Source organism: Lactuca saligna, chromosome 5, assembly GCF_052625555.1.
Source record: "Lactuca saligna cultivar CGN05327 chromosome 5, ASM5262555v1, whole genome shotgun sequence".
NCBI classification, from domain to species: Eukaryota; Viridiplantae; Streptophyta; class Magnoliopsida; order Asterales; family Asteraceae; genus Lactuca; species Lactuca saligna.
Window position 1 is genome coordinate 84,297,501 of NC_136421.1, and position 16,534 is coordinate 84,314,034.

Genomic DNA, 16,534 nt, shown 5'->3' on the forward strand with positions numbered 1-16,534 from the left:
ACCATTTAACTTTAATATGTTCTATGTTTCACATTTGTAGGCGAAGTAAATTTTCTTTTATAAAAATTTTTTAACGCTTAAATTTTCATCGTATAAATACCTTAAGAGTAATATATATTTTATCATATTAATTTGAATTAATATAATATTTATATGTTATCATATTAATTTGAATTAAAAAAACTTAATATTTGAATTAAGAGTAATATATTTTTTGATAACAAATCATCATTATCATTATCATTATCATATATACTTGTAAAGCTATCATTTTTTCTTGAATCTCATGCATTTGAAACTCACTTTTTTAACTTCCTCAAACCACATTCATTTGAAACCCCATTTTTTTAACTAATGCAACTCAAAAGTTTTCTTAATTATGATTTAACACTCAAAAGTTTTATAACTTATATTATGTTTAATTAGCATTTAGTGAAAAGTTTAGTATAAAAAGGTTAGTCTTTTGTGTTTTTTTGTGTTATATAAAATCTTAAATGTAAAAAGGATTTGAAGATATTGTGATTCAAAAGTTTTCATGTAGTTGAAACATTTACGATCCAAATATGAGGATCTGAAGAAATAGGTTATGTCGATCCAAATATGATGATTTGAATAAATGAGTTATGTCGCATCGATGATTGTAATATGATTTTTTCTTTCAACCAAAACTGTGACAACCGTCAAATTATGGTCAATTCAAAGTCAAATAAAGTCATCAAGTCAAGCCGGTCAACTCTATTAAACCTTGTGTATTAGGGTTAGTGTTATGTTCGTATTGTATAACTTGCTATGTTAATGGGAAAACATCACAGGAGAAAAGTTTGTGTTAAAAATTTCCTAAGCCTTCGCATCCCTTCGCATTTATCTCTTTAAAAATTCTGCAATTTCATCATTTTATGACCCCATTTGCGAAGTTGAGTATTTATTTCCAAAAATGCGAAACTCCAGGGACAATATTTGAAATCTTCTGTTTTCTTCCCCAATTCGCATTCTACTGTGAAATACTTCGCATCTTCATTCTTACACCCTTCGCATCCCTTCGCATTTATCTCGTTAAAAACTCTGCGATTTCATCATTTTATGACATTCCCCAATTCGCATTCTACTGTGAAATACTTCGCATCTTCATTCTTACACCCTTCGCATCCCTTCGCATTTATCTCGTTAAAAACTCTGCGATTTCATCATTTTATGACATTCCCCAATTCGCATTCTACTGTGAAATACTTCGCATCTTCATTCTTACACCCTTCGCATCCCTTCGCATTTATCACATTCGCATTTTAAGCTAATTAATCGAATGCGATTCACAAAATTTTCATTCCAGATGCGAACACAGTTTAGTTCTTGAACTCTAAACTTGCGAAATCAAAATTCATATGTTGAACCCATATGCGAATATTAACCCAATTGACTTCAAATTGACTCATAGATGCGAACACTCGATTGTTTTACTTTCGCAAAATGAGCATCAACAACTCCACAATCGAGTTTTTAAATTCTTACAAACAACAATTTCATAGTCCTTGACTTCGCGTCTTTCTTCACGAATCACCCCTCAATCATCAATCCAACTTCGCATTCAAGCAGTGTTATTGATTCGCAGTCACAAGCAACCACCCCACACCCACTCTATGACCAGCCATACCTTCCCACCTTACCTATGTCACATCAATGTTCCCTTACACTCAATTATCCCTCCTCCCACGTTTTTGAGGGCTGATTATTCATCCTCTCTCCTCACATCATCTCATTTACTCTCATTTCACAAGAAGATCAAACTCTTTCCTCTCTCACTTTCTCTCTCTAGAAATTCGAGATTCAAGGGCTGATCTCGAGTTTTTCCTCCACATTTGGTAAGCATAATCCATTCTCTTTGTGATTATCTCGTTTATTACCACTCAAATCATGGATATCTTAGACAAACTCTCTCATAATGATGTTAGATTCTCGAAAACCTTCAAGGCATCTCCAAGTGTTCTTGAATTGAACACTTTCCTTCTCCAGCAATCATCTACTGAAATCACTTAAGGTGAGTTCATACCCCTACATTTTCATGTTTTCTCAAGTTTTCAGGGGGGGAATACAAGTTAAAACACTAAGAACGTATCTAAATTTTTCTAACAGCCTTCATCAGAAAAGTTCAACTCCATTCACGGACTGTTTTGGGCATCTTAACTATTTTTGTTTTCAAAACTGTACAAGGTGCAAATAGATCAAGTTTTTAGCTTTAAAATGGCTACTTGCACATCTCCATACGATTTTTCTACAATTTATGGTGATTTTTACAAAACTGCCTATCATTTCAAACAACAATCCGGACCAGTCTGTGATTATGGACTTTTTCACCCAAGTTAGAGGTCATTATAAATTGTGATAAAAATTATGAGCAAACTAGACACATTTTGTGAACTCTCAGAATTTACGGATCTAGTTTTCGACTTCGTATGATTTTTCTATGATTTTTCCAAAACAGGGCAGAATTGCTAAATTTTGCCAACAGCATGTAAATATCATAACACTTTGTATTATGTTGAGCAAAGTGTATAATCATAAGTTCTAATATTGGAATGTGTTTTCTTGCTAGTTTATCATTATAGACTGAAACTAAAACATTCATATTAAATATTATTCATTCATTTTGGAACACGCACTATTAAACTATGAAAAGAGTTCGATAAATTCACTACACTAATACTTTTCCATAAAAGAGTTCATACATAGTACATACATTTTAGATAAACTATAATAGGTATAGTTTATGATACATCACTCTACGCACTCGTACAAGAAGGGTACATTCATACAAGAAATATTTATTTTCACACACATTTCACGTAAACTTGTTATCCTATATTGTGAGTTTCTCTATCTCTCTCCCCGTACGTCCGAGTGCGGGATATAATTCCTGGTAGTTATAATCAGAATCTCCTGGAGGGAGAACGTGATACTTGTATATAGATCTATATTGGGATTGACACCCCACACCTCGCTGCTAGCTACAGTGGGATCTGCAGGTCTACGGGTGACAAATGTCATTTCATTTTTCGCGACACTGAGAACGTCGTGGCAGGTTCACATAGTCATAGTATGATTATAACGGCTCACATAGGGAACAATCCATAAGTTTACGGGATTTTATTTTTAAAAACCTAAATGAGTTTTATGTTGATTTAAAATCACCTTTTATCTCTATGGGTACAAATACAAAGTACCGGGTCTCTATACAAAAAGGGGTACAGATACAAAGTACCGGGTCTCTATACAAAGTTATTATGATATTAAACTATATTTCCTCTAGAATTGTTAGACTTCAACTATGGTCGCTGAGCGTATATGTTTGAGTCATATAAGAGTTTAGTCTTGATTGGCCTAGAATTGGTGGTGCCCGCCTCATCTCCTGTTCCTCGTTGGGTTGTGGACCTGGGGCAGACCCACTATATTCAACGTTTTATCTAAGTTAAACCTTATATAACTTATATATGTTGGACGATTATAGAGGAACTCTACGGATTACTCTAGGGTTCATTAATGCATCATGCAGGATTATTTCTATTCATACTTAACTAAGAAAATATTGGATTTTCTGGAAATCAAACTAAATCGATTTTACAAGGAAAAACGGTTTCTACTTCAAACAAAACTCTTATGAACTCACCAACCTTTGTGTTGACACTCTTTAAAACTACTTGTATTCTCAGGAAATCAGTGAAACAGGAAAACTTCATCGCTTTGAGGATGGGACGCTAAACCGTCAACAAATTTATTTTGTCATCATAATGTAATTGTTTTTGAAACATGTAAACATATACCTTGGTGTAACTTTTGCAATTATATTTATGGTGGTTGTTTCTACTTTGAACACTATTATACACGTTGTTGTGATACTGTACATGAAGTCCTCCACCCCCAGACGTTTCCGCCATCCTTGGTTTGGGGGTGTGACAGATTGGTATCAGAGCATTGTTTATAGTGAACTAAGTATATCAAACCACATAAGATATACAAACTATAAATGCATTGGGACTAAGGTCTCTGATTTTAAGATTTCAAAACCACTATACCTTTAAGAATAAATAACTTTTGTTAAAAGTATACATGCATGCATACATACTAAGGTCAGCATCATTTTAGGACAAAACAAAAGTAATGATTGTTGGATATCACAGGTAAGCCTGGGGATGTATGGTCAGTCTTGGGAGTGGCATAGCCTGATCAACTATGCTGGTCCGAGGAGTGATTAGCATATGCCCAAGAATGGTTGTGATGTGGCAACAAGTCTAAAAACTTACCAACACTACCACAATAAAATACCATAGGGGTATTTTGGCATTATTAAAATTACATATGTGAGAACTAAATAGATCTTTATCAATAGGTCAATAGTTGCTTAGTGGATACATTAAAATTTTATGTATCCAGGACGTCATAGACTTAGAATCTGTGGATCTTTGCTCTACTTCCTGTTCTCGTTGGATTGGGGATTTAGAGTTAGGGTCGCTTATTCGAAGGTCTATCCTGTCCCGAATACACATAACTAGTATGCACTAAACAACTTGTTGAAGTACCTGATAAAGATCATCGTATAATTAGCTAATTAGTACGTTTGCTTAATTATTTCTTATATCCCCCTTTCTCGCGAAGATATCATGGCTGGATTTCCATCCACACGACGACCCGTACTACCCTAACCACGATAATACCAAATGGCTCGGAGAGGGGCCAGAGAATGATTACCCAACCCCTGTAGATGGTCACCAAGCTGAAGGCTATGCTGATGGTTCTGACTCCGACCCTGAAGTGGAGAACTTAACCCCGATGACCCTTGTTCCGAATCCCAACCCTTGATCGGCTTTCAAGGCCCGACGCCTCCTTGGATAGAGTGCATGGGAACCTGGAGCAAAGAACAAGACCAACACATGTCGTTTAATAGAGAACGAAGCTTCTACAACATAAACGAAGGAAGCTCAACAGATACAATTTTTCCAATCCTGGTCCATAGAGTTTCCCGAAACGAGATTCTGGGTAGAACAACTCTCCATAGTATCGCAGAGGTTGATGCAAATGCAAGAATACATACGATCCGCACCAATCGCCTTGAGCACACTCGTGAATTGTCTAAGAGAGACCCTGAAACCTTGCTGCGAGCACAGGCTGAAACACGAACCGAAGTTATAGAACTCTGAGTACACCAGAGGGTATACAAAAGGCACCTGCCTGATATGGAGTGGCAACTAGTTGAACTGAGGGTTCACCAAAGGGATGATCGCCGCTAGTAGTAGATGCCTTACTTCCTTTCCCTATTAACAAGGAATTTTTCTTTTCCCTATCTATGTCCTATGTGGCATCCTATGTGAAACCATCTGGTACTGTAAGTACTTTTAGTTAGGCCTTGAGGCGGCCAAAACTCTCCTGCTTCGGATGTGATGTAAGACCCTCTCCAAGGTCAATTTTCTCCAATTTGCTACATCTTAGACATCAATGACGTTCTCAGTCAGGATAATTCCGTGACACTCTTTGTTCAAATACTTCCTGATGAGTCTATCTGAAGCCCACTTTAGTCAAGTTGTTGGACTAGAGTAATTTGGCTCCGGGATCGTTCCCAATTTCTTTCAAAGGTTGAATCATGTTATTCACCAACCAATGGAACCCGGTTTGAACGACAAACGTCATTAGATCATTCTCTGATCTTACTTCTACTCTATAGGTGGACAATCGAAATACATCTAGGTTCAATGATAGCCCTTACTAGGAATTCTAGTTCTTCAAGAGGGATTAATAAGAATGTTATTTGTTATGATTTCCTCACATATACATTCCCCAGTTATATACAACGAAGACTTGGTAGAAAATAGAATGTGAGATTTCTAACCTAGTTTCTTTTCCTCGTTGGGATGTGAAACTAAAGGAGAATCACACATTTTACTATCCGCCCAGTCTTGGTTATATCATAATGTGTATATGTTAAGTTTTCATGTATAATAACTTATCTTTAGTCAGAACCAAAATAATTCAGAGCCAACCTTAGTCACTCACAATTTCCTTGTGTTTCGTATTACAGAGTCATGTCATCATCCAGAAATAGTCAGCCGAACAATGAAGCCCCTAACCTTCATATCGATGCCGCAACATTTCAAGCCGCGGTAACAGTTGCTGTGACAACTGTCCTTACAAACCTCCACACTAACGACGCAACCACGACTGACAAGGGAATTGAAAATTTCGATTGTTGTATCAATCTTGGAAGCCAACAAAGGACAACAGTCTCGGACATACAAAGTCGTAAAACCGAGAAGAGGAAACGAAATCGTCGAGCTCAAAAGGAGCGTCAACGATCCCAAAGACTTGCCATGCAACAGCAACAAGCGGCAACTCCTGCCCCTTCAGCAGCAGCACGACCAATTCCTCAAATCCCTGGCATCGGGACAAACCCTGCACACAAGGTTGATGGGAAAACCGGACCCCATAAAAGGAAAGTTTCGAAGTGGATGAATGAGGAGGGCACCCGTGTCCATGTAACTCTAACTAAACACCTCACTTCCACCACCAATGCTAGTGCAAGCCAGATATGTCATCAATGCGGCGAGATTGGACACCTTAGAAAGGAATGTCCAATCATAAAGAACTCTGGTGCAGACGGGAGGATACTAAGGATCACTACCGCAGGAGAAACCACTCCGGAACCGCCCACAAATATCAGTACGTGTTTCTAACATCGACATTTAAATCCCGAATTTCTTTATATGCTAAATCTAGCATCGATTAAAGCATGCATAGTAGTAATCAAATTCTTGTGCTACGAAAAGTCATCCCCATCTTTCCTCTAAATTCCTAGATCTCCATTCGAAGTGCAAATTTCGGGACGAAATTCCCTTTAACGGGGGGATGATGTGACAACCGTCAAATTATGGTCAATTCAAAGTCAAATAAAGTCATCAAGTCAAGCCGGTCAACTCTATTAAACCTTGTGTATTAGGGTTAGTGTTATGTTCGTATTGTATAACTTGCTATGTTAATGGGAAAACATCACAGGAGAAAAGTTTGTGTTAAAAATTTCCTAAGCCTTCGCATCCCTTCGCATTTATCTCTTTAAAAATTCTGCAATTTCATCATTTTATGACCCCATTTGCGAAGTTGAGTATTTATTTCCAAAAATGCGAAACTCCAGGGACAATATTTGAAATCTTCTGTTTTCTTCCCCAATTCGCATTCTACTGTGAAATACTTCGCATCTTCATTCTTACACCCTTCGCATCCCTTCGCATTTATCTCGTTAAAAACTCTGCGATTTCATCATTTTATGACATTCCCCAATTCGCATTCTACTGTGAAATACTTCGCATCTTCATTCTTACACCCTTCGCATCCCTTCGCATTTATCTCGTTAAAAACTCTGCGATTTCATCATTTTATGACATTCCCCAATTCGCATTCTACTGTGAAATACTTCGCATCTTCATTCTTACACCCTTCGCATCCCTTCGCATTTATCACATTCGCATTTTAAGCTAATTAATCGAATGCGATTCACAAAATTTTCATTCCAGATGCGAACACAGTTTAGTTCTTGAACTCTAAACTTGCGAAATCAAAATTCATATGTTGAACCCATATGCGAATATTAACCCAATTGACTTCAAATTGACTCATAGATGCGAACACTCGATTGTTTTACTTTCGCAAAATGAGCATCAACAACTCCACAATCGAGTTTTTAAATTCTTACAAACAACAATTTCATAGTCCTTGACTTCGCGTCTTTCTTCACGAATCACCCCTCAATCATCAATCCAACTTCGCATTCAAGCAGTGTTATTGATTCGCAGTCACAAGCAACCACCCCACACCCACTCTATGACCAGCCATACCTTCCCACCTTACCTATGTCACATCAATGTTCCCTTACACTCAATTATCCCTCCTCCCACGTTTTTGAGGGCTGATTATTCATCCTCTCTCCTCACATCATCTCATTTACTCTCATTTCACAAGAAGATCAAACTCTTTCCTCTCTCACTTTCTCTCTCTAGAAATTCGAGATTCAAGGGCTGATCTCGAGTTTTTCCTCCACATTTGGTAAGCATAATCCATTCTCTTTGTGATTATCTCGTTTATTACCACTCAAATCATGGATATCTTAGACAAACTCTCTCATAATGATGTTAGATTCTCGAAAACCTTCAAGGCATCTCCAAGTGTTCTTGAATTGAACACTTTCCTTCTCCAACAATCATCTACTGAAATCACTTAAGGTGAGTTCATACCCCTACATTTTCATGTTTTCTCAAGTTTTCAGGGGGGGAATACAAGTTAAAACACTAAGAACGTATCTAAATTTTTCTAACAGCCTTCATCAGAAAAGTTCAACTCCATTCACGGACTGTTTTGGGCATCTTAACTATTTTTGTTTTCAAAACTGTACAAGGTGCAAATAGATCAAGTTTTTAGCTTTAAAATGGCTACTTGCACATCTCCATACGATTTTTCTACAATTTATGGTGATTTTTACAAAACTGCCTATCATTTCAAACAACAATCCGGACCAGTCTGTGATTATGGACTTTTTCACCCAAGTTAGAGGTCATTATAAATTGTGATAAAAATTATGAGCAAACTAGACACATTTTGTGAACTCTCAGAATTTACGGATCTAGTTTTCGACTTCGTATGATTTTTCTATGATTTTTCCAAAACAGGGCAGAATTGCTAAATTTTGCCAACAGCATGTAAATATCATAACACTTTGTATTATGTTGAGCAAAGTGTATAATCATAAGTTCTAATATTGGAATGTGTTTTCTTGCTAGTTTATCATTATAGACTGAAACTAAAACATTCATATTAAATATTATTCATTCATTTTGGAACACGCACTATTAAACTATGAAAAGAGTTCGATAAATTCACTACACTAATACTTTTCCATAAAAGAGTTCATACATAGTACATACATTTTAGATAAACTATAATAGGTATAGTTTATGATACATCACTCTACGCACTCGTACAAGAAGGGTACATTCATACAAGAAATATTTATTTTCACACACATTTCACGTAAACTTGTTATCCTATATTGTGAGTTTCTCTATCTCTCTCCCCGTACGTCCGAGTGCGGGATATAATTCCTGGTAGTTATAATCAGAATCTCCTGGAGGGAGAACGTGATACTTGTATATAGATCTATATTGGGATTGACACCCCACACCTCGCTGCTAGCTACAGTGGGATCTGCAGGTCTACGGGTGACAAATGTCATTTCATTTTTCGCGACACTGAGAACGTCGTGGCAGGTTCACATAGTCATAGTACGATTATAACGGCTCACATAGGGAACAATCCATAAGTTTACGGGATTTTATTTTTAAAAACCTAAATGAGTTTTATGTTGATTTAAAATCACCTTTTATCTCTATGGGTACAAATACAAAGTACCGGGTCTCTATACAAAAAGGGGTACAGATACAAAGTACCGGGTCTCTATACAAAGTTATTATGATATTAAACTATATTTCCTCTAGAATTGTTAGACTTCAACTATGGTCGCTGAGCGTATATGTTTGAGTCATATAAGAGTTTAGTCTTGATTGGCCTAGAATTGGTGGTGCCCGCCTCATCTCCTGTTCCTCGTTGGGTTGTGGACCTGGGGCAGACCCACTATATTCAACGTTTTATCTAAGTTAAACCTTATATAACTTATATATGTTGGACGATTATAGAGGAACTCTACGGATTACTCTAGGGTTCATTAATGCATCATGCAGGATTATTTCTATTCATACTTAACTAAGAAAATATTGGATTTTCTGGAAATCAAACTAAATCGATTTTACAAGGAAAAACGGTTTCTACTTCAAACAAAACTCTTATGAACTCACCAACCTTTGTGTTGACACTCTTTAAAACTACTTGTATTCTCAGGAAATCAGTGAAACAGGAAAACTTCATCGCTTTGAGGATGGGACGCTAAACCGTCAACAAATTTATTTTGTCATCATAATGTAATTGTTTTTGAAACATGTAAACATATACCTTGGTGTAACTTTTGCAATTATATTTATGGTGGTTGTTTCTACTTTGAACACTATTATACACGTTGTTGTGATACTGTACATGAAGTCCTCCACCCCCAGACGTTTCCGCCATCCTTGGTTTGGGGGTGTGACAAAAACAAATGAAACTTTTCTATTCTTTCTTTGTATTCAGTTTCTCATTTAATCTTTATATGTGATTTGTGTGTATTACTCAATCTTGAATGTGACTCTCAAAACATCAATGTTTTGCTTGGAATATCTTTTTGATTCTTCTTTTTCAGAAAAATATTTTGATTGCAGGTTAGTGAAGAATTATCATCAAGTTTCTATGGTTGAATGATGTTAAATAAAGAAAGAAGATTCATAAAATGGATATAGGTTTTTTTGTTTGAGCAAAGTTGACGAATGTTAGTTTTTTAATTTGATTTAAATGTATGTTTATGTAACATCTTTATTTATATATTCAACTACCAATGCTCTTATTTATTTGATTGTAGTTTTTCTATTTTGATTATGTTTATTTTATATTATATTTTTGAACTTAATTCAATGATATTATATTAATACAAAACTATGAGAAAATGAAATTAGATTTGTTTTGTTTAAAACTACGTCGTTTAAAAGGTTCTATACCTAAGCTTGGGTACATAACCACCATATATTTACTTTTCATATATATATATATATATATATATATATATATATATATATATATATATATATATATATATATATATATATATATATATATATATATATATATATATATATATATATATATATATATATATATAGGTTCAGGTTCATTTGAGACCATTCTAATTTTGTGAGACCGTGAGACCAAATCTAAAAATAATTTTAAAATGCAAAATAAATGGAAAAATCTAAATTTTTTTTTTAAATATTATTTTCGTAACTTGAATTAACTAAAAAAAATAAAAATAAAAATAAAAAAATCCCATTTTTTTTTGAAAAATATGTGAAATATTCTAATACAATATTACACTGTACATATTTTAAAAAATAATTTTAAAATTCAAAATGAATGGAAAAATCCAAAATTTTTTTTTTAAATATTATTTTCTGAACTTGAATTAAGTAAAAAAAAAATAAAAATAAAAATAAAAAAAATAAAAAAATGCGTCTCACGATCTCACAAAATATAGGTGGTCTCAAAAGAACCTAACCATATATATATATATATATATATATATATATATATATATATATATATATATATATATATATATATATATCATTGTATATTTTTATTAAAATATTATAATTTGAAATATATAGAGTTAAAATAGTTCAATTATTTTCCGAATACCACTGCAACCATTTAACTTTAATATGTTCTATGTTTCACATTTGTAGGCGAAGTAAATTTTCTTTTATAAAAATTTTTTAACGCTTAAATTTTCATCGTATAAATACCTTAAGAGTAATATATATTTTATCATATTAATTTGAATTAATATAATATTTATATGTTATCATATTAATTTGAATTAAAAAAACTTAATATTTGAATTAAGAGTAATATATTTTTTGATAACAAATCATCATTATCATTATCATTATCATATATACTTGTAAAGCTATCATTTTTTCTTGAATCTCATGCATTTGAAACTCACTTTTTTAACTTCCTCAAACCACATTCATTTGAAACCCCATTTTTTTAACTAATGGAACTCAAAAGTTTTCTTAATTATGATTTAACACTCAAAAGTTTTATAACTTATATTATGTTTAATTAGCATTTAGTGAAAAGTTTAGTATAAAAAGGTTAGTCTTTTGTGTTTTTTTGTGTTATATAAAATCTTAAATGTAAAAAGGATTTGAAGATATTGTGATTCAAAAGTTTTCATGTAGTTGAAACATTTACGATCCAAATATGAGGATCTGAAGAAATAGGTTATGTCGATCCAAATATGATGATTTGAATAAATGAGTTATGTCGCATCGATGATTGTAATATGATTTTTTCTTTCAACCAAAACAAATGAAACTTTTCTATTCTTTCTTTGTATTCAGTTTCTCATTTAATCTTTATATGTGATTTGTGTGTATTACTCAATCTTGAATGTGACTCTCAAAACATCAATGTTTTGCTTGGAATATCTTTTTGATTCTTCTTTTTCAGAAAAATATTTTGATTGCAGGTTAGTGAAGAATTATCATCAAGTTTCTATGGTTGAATGATGTTAAATAAAGAAAGAAGATTCATAAAATGGATATAGGTTTTTTTGTTTGAGCAAAGTTGACGAATGTTAGTTTTTTAATTTGATTTAAATGTATGTTTATGTAACATCTTTATTTATATATTCAACTACCAATGCTCTTATTTATTTGATTGTAGTTTTTCTATTTTGATTATGTTTATTTTATATTATATTTTTGTTGGGTTATCCTACACAACATATTTAAAAGACAATATTTAAAAGATAACATAATTTTGAACATTTGATATGTAATTATGATAGACGTATCATGTTATGTTCTTCATATGAAAGTAATTTATCTATATTACTACGACAATAATTACATATGACATTTACGAATATATATATATATATATATATATATATATATATATATATATATTATATGTGATTTATTTAACATGTATATGCACCTATGTATGTTATAAATTTATAATTAAATATCTTTGCAATGAAGAGATTAAAATGATGCATCAAAACTAATTATTTACACGAATATAATAATAATAATAATAATAATACATTTTCAAGTACCGCATTCATTTGAAACTTACACCACAACTCAAAAATTTTCTAAATTATGTATATTTATTAATTACAACTCAAGAGTTTTTAACTTATGATTATTAATTAGTAATCACTAATAATTTTTTATTTTCCTTTATTTTATAAGGTTGTAAAGTTTTGCTCATTAAAAACATTAATGTATTTGAAGAGATTTGTGATTTAAATATGAAGAGTTAATATAAAATTATAATAGATGCTTTACTATTTTTATGTTATTAAAAGTTATAGTATTTATTTTCATATTTTTTTATTATTCGTCGTATATATATCATTTTTAATACAAATGTTATAATAGATGTTTTTCTATTTTTATGTTACTAAAAGCTGCAGTTCATATTTTTGTTCATTAGTTTTGCTACCCATTATATTATCATTCATTTAATATATAATTTACACAATATTAAACGGTTTATAAAATTATCAAATAATTGTATATATCACAATGACTTAAAAATTAAACTATAATGTTTAATAAAACTAATATGTTAACTATATGTTTGTTTTACTACTAACATTTTTTTCAAAGTAGAAATATTAAAAAATAATTTGGTAAAAGTTATTATTTTAACTATATAATTTTATTCTCGCGCAACGTGCGAGGATTCGCCTAGTATACTTATAAAACTAACATTTTTCCTTTCACCACATTCATTTGAAACTCTCATTCATTTTTACCACATTCATTTGAAACTCTCATTCATTTTTTCTTTCACCACATTCATTTGAAACTCCCATGACTTTTCAGTTTCTTTATAATAATGATTATAAGTTGGTTAATAAGGTTAAATAAATATAAAACCTAAAGTGTAATCATATATAAACTAAATTTCTGTGGCACCTGGTTCCTGGTATGTATTCTTGATTATTAACTCTCCTTATGTATTACATTTTAACCTTGGACTCGGCGAGTTGAAGGACTAACTCGCCGAGTAGAAGCAGGTCTAGACGCGGGTTCAACTCTGGCTACTCGGCGAGTAGGGTCATGGGACTCGGCGAGTAGACCTTGTATGGACTAAAACCCTAACCCGGGTGTCTGCACCCTATTTAAACGATCTAACCCAGCCTCCACTACCCCTAGCACTCCCAGAGATCAGTAGAACGAAACCCTAGCCCTCTTTGTGTCCTTGTGGGTGATTTTTAGCATTTTGAAGGTGGTTTGGAGCTTGGGAGAAGAAGGACTTTATGTGATAGTAGTAGTAGGGGGTGAAATAGTCCTCGAGGTTCGGTCGTCAGGACCGAAGGGTAGTCAGCACCCCAGAATGGCTTGACATGGGTAGTCAGCACCCCAGAATGGCTTGACACGGGTAGGTCGACACCCCAGAATGGCCGTACCAGGTAGGTCGGGCACCCCAGAAATGGATGACAATATGTATGATATGTGATTGTATGGTATGCAGTACGATAGGGAAACCCACTAAGCTTCGTGCTTACAGTTTTCAGTTTTGGTTTCAGGTACCTCTTCTTCGAAGGGGAAGGAGCTGGCGCGGTAGCGACCCATCACACACATGTTTCGTATTCCGCATCGTGAGATCTTCCTGGGGATTTGTACTCTGACATTATTATGTTTTATGAAATGTATCCCAAACATGTGATATCTTTATAAAATGTTATGATCAGTAAACGTTTTAATTCGAATGTTTTGCTAAGTATATGTTTTCAAAAATGAAATTTTTGGCTCGTATTTTTGGGGCGTTACAAGTTGGTATCAGAGGGTGTTTGAACTCAAATCGAGGGATTAAAAGATTTTGGAAAGATAAAATGTTTTCTAAAAGGCTAAGTAAAGGGTTTTAAGAAAGAACAAAGTGTGTGATGTGCGCGAACGGCCGAGCTCAAGTAAGTATTCCCCAATGTACCCATACAAGTTTATATATGTTTATTAGTTCCTATAAAACAACATGCTAGAATAGGACTAAGGATTTAGGAGTGCTGCCTTATGTGCCTGCTTTGTGTGCCTCAGTATATGAAATTGCATGCTAGGATTGAGTAGACAGCAGTAGGATAGCCTGTTTAGGTTATGCCTAATAGCACGAGTTTAGCATTGTATGCTAGTTCAGTTCTCTCTACGAGGATAAAGTTGCTTGAGATTGTTTTCCTTATGTCCAAATGTTGTTTGCTTTGTGCTATGTGGGCTTTGAAGTGATGGGAGTTAACTGTTAGGTGAGTACGTTAAAGTCACATGTGATCAGGGTTGAATAATCTCAGAGTGTTGGATTTGACTCTATTGCGTAGCTCTTGTTTGAGTCCTAACCGTTGTAGAGATGAGTCCCTTACTCGAAGGATTATCCAAGCCTCATCACATGTGATTGTATTCAGGTAATAGTTAATTGGCATCACCAAGAGGCCTTTAGCAGCTGAGGACTGGGTTGGGTGGAGTCGGAGGTTTCCTAGGGTAAGCCTAGGATAAAGAGTAGTAGTGATTAATGGTAGTGGAAGGGACCTGGTTGAGTCAAGGCGGTCTTTGGGGAAGGTACGAATAGATGTGGAAGGTAGTATGGGCCCATACTACTGAAAGTAGAGGATCCTTACCCGAACCAAGGAAGGCTAAGATAAGACCAGGGAACTTGTAGTGAGTGGGATCCCTCCAGGGGTATCAGTATTGCTAACAGTTGTTATTTCTTTGTATTTCAGAATGGTGGTACTACGCCCGAGGCCAGCAGTTGGCAGTTCAGGAGAGGGATCGGGTTCGGGATCAGGTTCCGAGCCAGGAGATGAGAGGTTGCGCGAGTTCATCACGTCTGAGATCACTAGAGGTATCCTTGAGTTGACCCCCATTATCTTCGGGTCGATCAAGGAGGGGATATTGGAGATGATGGAGGATCGCCTCCGGGCATTCAGGAGTGACATGACATCTGGCCAGTCGGGATCTCGCACACTATCCTTCAAGGACTTTCGGGGCAGTGGTGCACCAGATTTTCATTGGGCGAAGGACCCCATAGCTACCAGGCGATGGATTGCCGACATTGAGTTTGCACAGATGATTAGCTTCTACCCTGAGGGGTCAAAGGTGAGGTTTGCGGCAGGGTGTTTGCGTGATCGAGTTAGGGATTGGTGGGAGTCTGTGAGCGACTCGTTGGGAGCCTCGTCTATCGAGGCTATGTCATGGTCGGACTTTGCGACCAGGTTCAGGGCGGAGTTCGCGTCGGCTGTAGAGCTTCAGCAGCTGGCCAGAGAGTTTTTGGACATGAGACAGACGATGGAGACTGTGGCGGAGATCACCGCCAAGTTCCAGGAGAGGGCATTGTTAATGCCCCCCTATGCGGGTGATGAGGACATGAGGAGGACCTGCTACCATGACATGCTCTGAGCTGATATTCGAGAGCATGTCAGTTTTTCAGCTTGTCCTACCTTGGACTCTATGATTGCTAGGGCGAGGGAGAGAGAGATAGATCTGGAGCACATCCGGAAGAGGAAGACTGAGGAGGGACATGCAGGAGGGGCTTTGGGGAAGAAGCCCAAGGGATCAGATGGTAGGCCGAAAGGCCAGTTAGGACCGAGCCGTTGCAGGAAATGCGACATGCCTCATGAGGGGGGATGTAGATTGGTATCGCCGGGCTGCTATAAGTGCGGCAAGGCGGGGCATTTCAGCAGGGATTGTACTGCCCCTGCACCTGTGATACAGACGTCTGAGTTGCTGTGTTTCCACTGCAACCAGAGGGGCCATAAGAAGGCCAATTGCCCCCAGTTGACATCATCAGCGCCGGTTAA